Here is a 6000-nt window from a genome sequence, read left to right on the forward strand (position 1 = left end):
AAATAAAACCATAATGAGATACGAGTGTATACCACCAGAACAGCTAAAATTTTAAAAACCAGGTCACACCAAATATTGAAGAGGATTTGGGATAACTACAACTCTCATACATTGCTGATGTGAATACAAAATGGTACAACCACTCTGGAAAAGTTTGGCAGTTTCTTGTAAAGTTAAATGCACACCTACCAAAAAAACCAAGCAGTCTCTCTCCTAGGCATTTACTCAAGAGAAATGTAAACATACTTCCAGCATTAATCTTCCGGGGTGCCGTAACAAAATACCATAGACTGAACGGCTTAAATATTTATTTTCTTACAGCTCTGAAGGCTGGAATTCCAAGATCTAGGTGTCATTAGGATTGGTGTCTGGTGAGAGCTCTCTTCCTGGGCTGCAGATGGCCACTTTCTCACTGCATCATCACATGGCCTCTTTTCTGTGTGTGCATGCCATCATAACAGATGTGACATGTTGATTTTTTTTACTTTTCTGTTTCATTTGAAAAAAATTTTAATGAGCATATATAATTTTTACCCCCAAAAAATCACCTTAAAAAAAAAACCCAACAAATCCCATCTAATATATTACCTTAAAAAAAAAAAAAAAAAAAAGACAGGGCTTCCCTGGTGGCACAGTGGTTAAGAATCCTCCTGCCGATGCAGGGGACACGGGTTCGAGCCCTGATCCAGGAAGATCCCACATGCCATGAAGCAACTAAGCCCATGAGCCACAACTACTGAGCCTGTGCTCTACAGCCTGTGAACCGCAACTACTGAAGCCCGCGCGGCTACAGCCCATGCTCAGCAACAAGAGAAGCCACTGCAATGAGAAGCCTACACACTGCAACCAAGAGTAGCCCCCACTTGCCGCAGCTAGAGAAACAGAGAAAGCCTGCACACAGCAACAAAGACCCAACGCAGCCAAAAATAAATAAATAAATAAATTTATTTTTAAAAAAAGACAGTGGATTTTCTTCAGCTTTTTAAAACTTTATTGAAGTATAATTGATGACATCACGCTTTTGTTATTCATGAATTAGATTAATTTTAATCCAATTAGCATTTACTGATGTTCTAGGAATGTAGCAGCAGTGAACGCAGCAAAACCTCTATACTCAAGTTTTCCTTCCCGTATATGGAAGGGAAAGAGGATAGTAATGAGTACTGTGAAAAAAATAAAGAAGAAGAAGAAGAATAAAGCAAAGGAAAATTTAAATCTGCAGGCAATTCTTTTAAATATCACTATCTCTTCAGTGAGCATTTGCAATATCTGCCTCATCAAATACTCTCTACAACAGAATGAAGTGACAAAGAATGAAGTGCAAAGTAGAAGAGCTGGGTCCTAGTCCTGCCTCAGTCACTCATTAACTCTGTAAACTTTGGCAAGTACTTGACCTTTCTGCGCCTCACTCTCAACGGTAAAATGGAGATCACGCCTGTCCCAGAGTGGTGGTGAGGCTCTTACTTAGGATCTTAGTGATGTGGGCACGTTTTATCATTATGTAAACAAAGGCTCTGTCTCCAAATTATCTCTTTAGGCAAAGCTTGTGATTTGAAATTGTAAGTCTCTTTCTCTTTATTCCCTACCACCCCCATTTTCGACTCAAGGTTTTAAAGATTGCTATTAAAAACAAACGTCTTTTAAGATAGCACATTAAGATACTATCACCTAAAATATATTTATTATAAAACAGATTTATTAAAACATAACTTTTTAAAAGTTAGTTATTCAAGTTAGTCTAAGCAGCAGAACTGTGATGCCTCAGGGCACAGTGAGATTGGGGTTTGGATATGGTGGCGGAGAATTCTAAGCTGCTCTGAAGATCCTGTGCCCAGACTAAGCCAAATTGAGGGATGGGAGAGGGTGACAAAGAAACCAGGAGGAAAGTTGTAAAGCAGCTGATGATGGGAACCTGAGATAGGGGAAACCTGTAATGCCTGCGGCTCCAAATCCCTACTCTGGATGAAGGCTGCCCCTCAGTCATGTGTTGCAGTTCCTGAGACACACAGAAGGAGGCGCCATTCCTGAATTATTCCTCCTGTTCCAACCCCCCAGTAATGAAGTTCCTAGTGATAGGACTTATCACTTATATTTCATTTTACAGTTTTGTGAGCACTTTCTCATTTGGTCCTTATAACTAGGTGATAATTAGAGGCTGGTTCTATTATCCCCATTTTACAGATGGAAAACTGAGAGTCAGCCATTTTAAGTGAATATTCAATGTCAGACAGGCAGAGCTAGTCTTTCAACTCCTGACCCAGTGCCCTTCCCACTCTGCTGTCTAGAGTAAAGGAGGATTGACAAATACAGCTGAGAAATGGAGTTTTTTTTTTTATTCTTTTTTTTTTAATTAATTTATTTCATTTATTTTTTTATTTTTGGCTGTGTCGGGTCTTCGTTGCTCTGTGCGGGCTTTCTATAGTCGTGGCAAGCAGGGGCTACTCTTCGTTGTGGTTTGCGGGCTTCTCATTGTGGTGGCTTCTCTTGTTGTGGAGCACAGGCTCTAGGCACACAGGCTTCAGTAGTTGTGGCTCGCGGGCTCTAGAGCACAGGCTCAGTAGTTGTGGCGCACGGGCTTAGTTGCTGCATGGCATGTGGGCAAATGGATTGTCAAATACAAGAGCTCCTGACAAAGGGAAAGAAGACCCACTCTAGTAGCCAACCTATGCAGAGAATGGCTTTGGGAACAGTGCTGCTCTTAGGAGAGTTGGAGGTCAAGATGAGCTCACCCCCAGGTTTCAAACATACAGTTAAATTTAGCTTTGTTGGGTTATTCTGTGGTCAGGGCCATGAGTTGAGCTTGGTCAAGGGGAAGGAAGGGTATAAGCAGAAGTGGGTTGGGCACCTGCCACTTTTCCGGCTCAGTGCCTCTCTTCTGTGGACATGAAAACACCCAAAGTAACCCCTCGGTGGCTACCACTTGGGAAGCCTCTAAAATGATTACTCTTGACAAAGGCTGAAAAGGCCTGGTATATTGTCAGAGATCTAGGATGCCTAGGCAGCCTCTGCTTGCGAGGAACCTAGCGTAGAGACACAAAAGTCTCTGAAACAGTGTAAAAGTTTGGCCAGAGAATGTTTTCCCACATCAGTGTATTAGTTTGCAATTGTTACCATAATGCTGTGTAACAACAACACTCATATCTTAGTGACACACAACCAGAAACATTTGTTTTCTTGCTCACAAGTCTACAGGTTGGCTTGGCCCCCTCTGGGTTGAGGCTGCTCCCTGGTCTTCATCATTCCAGGCCCAGTGGCTAACAAGGTCATGGTTGGTGAATGACATAAGCACAAAAGAGCAAGCCAAACCTCACAAGCACCTTTAAAGCCTCTGCTTGTGTCACAGTGTCACTAATACTGCACTGGCCAGAGCAAGTCATGGATGCCAAACAGGGGTATGTACTCTAGCCTAGTGCAAAGTCCTTTAGCAAAGGACGTGGATGTAAAATTCTAAAATATGGAGGGAATGAAGCATTGGGAGCAATGACCCAATGTTACCACAATTAGTAATCTGGCAATAAACATTATTATGAATAATATATAAAAAGTAATAAAACGATAGCTAACATCTACTGAGTCTTATTAAGTGTTGGGCACTTTTGTTAAGTACCTTGCATGTATTAACTCATTTAATCCTCACAACAACCCTATGAGGTAGATACTAATACGATCTGTATTTTACAGACGAAACAACCAAGGCATAGTGGGGTTAAGGAAGAATTAAGATCACACAGTAAACGGCGGAGGAGGGCAATGACAATTATATTAGAAAGGGACACTGTCCATTTCCTCTCTCCCTTTTGTGTCTCTCCTACTCTTCCCTGCCCCTCCCCAACCCTGTTCCTCCTTTTGTGTGTCTTGTCTTGGGAAATGACATCTGGTCACCCAGACCAGAACCCTTGGACCCCTCTCACCTGCTGCCTGCCCCGTGTGTCAGCCTTTAGGTTCTACTGTCTGTACCTTCTTAACTCCTCCCCATCTGCTCCCTCCTCTTCATCCTCTGCCATTGCTTCCACTCACAGTCCTGCCATTTCTTTCCCAAGGGACGCCCTGCTTTTAGTCCTGCACCCTGAGTTTGCTGCCAGAGGGATTTTTGCAAAATGCAGATCTGGCTAGGTCATTCTCCTGCTTAAAAAGTTTCTGTAGGGCTTCCCTGGTGGCGCAGTGGTTGAGAGTCTGCCTGCCGATGCAGGGGACATGGGTTCGTGCCCCAGTCCGGGAAGGTCCAACATGCCGTGGAGCGGCTGGGCCCGTGAGCCACGGCCGCTGAGCCTGCGTGTCCGGAGCCTATGCTCCGCAATGGGAGAGGCCATGACAGTGAGAGGCCCGCGTACCTCAAAAAAAAAAAAAAAAAAAAAAGTTTCTGTATTCCCTGGAGCTTTTAGGATAAAGTTAGCCTAGTATTCCAGGCCTTTCATTTTCTGACACTCTGCCACACTTCAAACCAGCTTCCCACACTACCTGCAGTCCCACGAAGTTTCATGACCTTTTGCCTTTGCATATGCTGCACCCTCTGCCTGGATCCTCTGCTCCCCTTCTTCACCTCATCAACTCCTGTGTATCTAGAGTCTTACCTTTTGGGAAGGCTTCTCCAATCTCATCCCTGATTAGACATCTTTTCTCTGTGCCTCCAGTAGACCCTGCCATAGTATGTGGCATTTACCAGGCTACAGTTCAATATTAGATTCCACTGTCTGCTTCTCCATCATTATATATATAATTCGTGGACCCCCTGCTTCAGAATCACCTGGGAAGTTTGTTGAAAATTCAGGTTCCTGGGACCTATCTTGGTCCCACCAACTCAAAATCTTCACAGGGTAGAGCCCAGAAGTCTGCATTTAGAAATTTCCTGAGAAGATTCTGACTTGTGCCAGGATCCTGACCACACTAGACGAAACAGCGGCCATGCTTTCTTGTACTTCCAGCATCTAGCATAGTGCCTGGCACAAAGTAGGCACACAATGAATGTGCTGCGAATGAATGAGTGAAATGGGTAGCACTGGTCAAGGCAACACAAATAAAAAGCGAATATTCGGCTACTGCGATTCCAGATACCAGCAGATGGCGCTGTGACGACATACATGCTTTTACGCCGGGGAAATTTTGTTTTACAGGAATTCAAGACTAAACTGCTGAGTAATTTAATTTATTTTTTCCTACCCAGTTTGTCTACCATTGTCCCACTTGCATGAATAAATTGCTTTCTGAAGGCATGAAGACTTAGACAAGAAAAACAAGTGGAAAGAGGCTGGTCACAGAAAGCTGAGCAGGTAATGAAAGAGAAGGGAAGGATATTCTAATTACCCCTATTCCATCCTCCTGATGGAAAGCTGCTCCCAGCGAGCGCTAAGTGTTGTGAAATTACCCAAAGCATTCAAAAGAATAAGCCATTTCAGTAAGAGGGTGGAGCCATCCTGTAATTCTGTTAGTCATCCACGTTTCCTTTACAGACTGTCAAATGCCTATGTGACTAACCTTTCAAAGTCGTTTCCCTTGCAATGCAACGTCTGAAAGCCTGAGTCTTCCTCCTGGGCTGAATACTTGATTCTCCCGAGGTGTTGGAAGTGAGCCTCACAGTCTAGAAGCCAGGGGCCCCATAGCCCACTCTTGCTCTCCTTTCCAGCCTCCCCTCTCGACCCCCAGGGGCATCCACGTGCACAGAAGTGATAGGGCTGGTGTGAGGCCCTGGGAAGACTATCAGGCAGGGCCAGAGCTAGAGGCTGAGCTGTTTTCCTCCCAGCACGGAGCTTTCCACCAGAAGCCCTCGGCAGGGAGGGGGGCGGGGTAGGGGCTTCTGCACGAGGCCCTCCGCGGGGAGGATGGCTGGGGAGGGGCTTCCCAGCGCTCTGCAAAGCTGGGGGGAGCAGTAGACACAGTGATAGACGCAAAGACAGAGAAGCAAAACCCCTGCCCTCAGCGCAGTCTCAGTCTTATTGGGAAGGCACAATTTAAAGGCATCACAGTAGTTTCGACACGGTGGGAAGAACTTTCAAGTTCTGAGTG

General features: G+C 44.8%; 1 protein-coding gene across 1 annotated transcript in view; it reads right to left on the reverse strand.

The window, feature by feature from the left end:
• Positions 1 to 5624, reverse strand: part of AK3 (adenylate kinase 3) — a 41295-nt gene extending 35671 nt beyond the window's left edge. Inside the window, exon 1 of the mRNA XM_027105813.1 lies at positions 5473 to 5624. The gene's annotated coding sequence lies outside the window, so the exon portion shown is untranslated. The remainder of the gene's footprint in view (positions 1 to 5472) is intronic.
• Between the last annotated feature and the right edge of the window lie 376 nt (positions 5625 to 6000).

Source organism: Aethalodelphis obliquidens, unplaced genomic scaffold (assembly GCF_003676395.1).
Source record: "Aethalodelphis obliquidens isolate GAN/ISIS:26980383/991018 unplaced genomic scaffold, ASM367639v1 scaffold7, whole genome shotgun sequence".
NCBI classification, from domain to species: domain Eukaryota; kingdom Metazoa; phylum Chordata; class Mammalia; order Artiodactyla; family Delphinidae; genus Aethalodelphis; species Aethalodelphis obliquidens.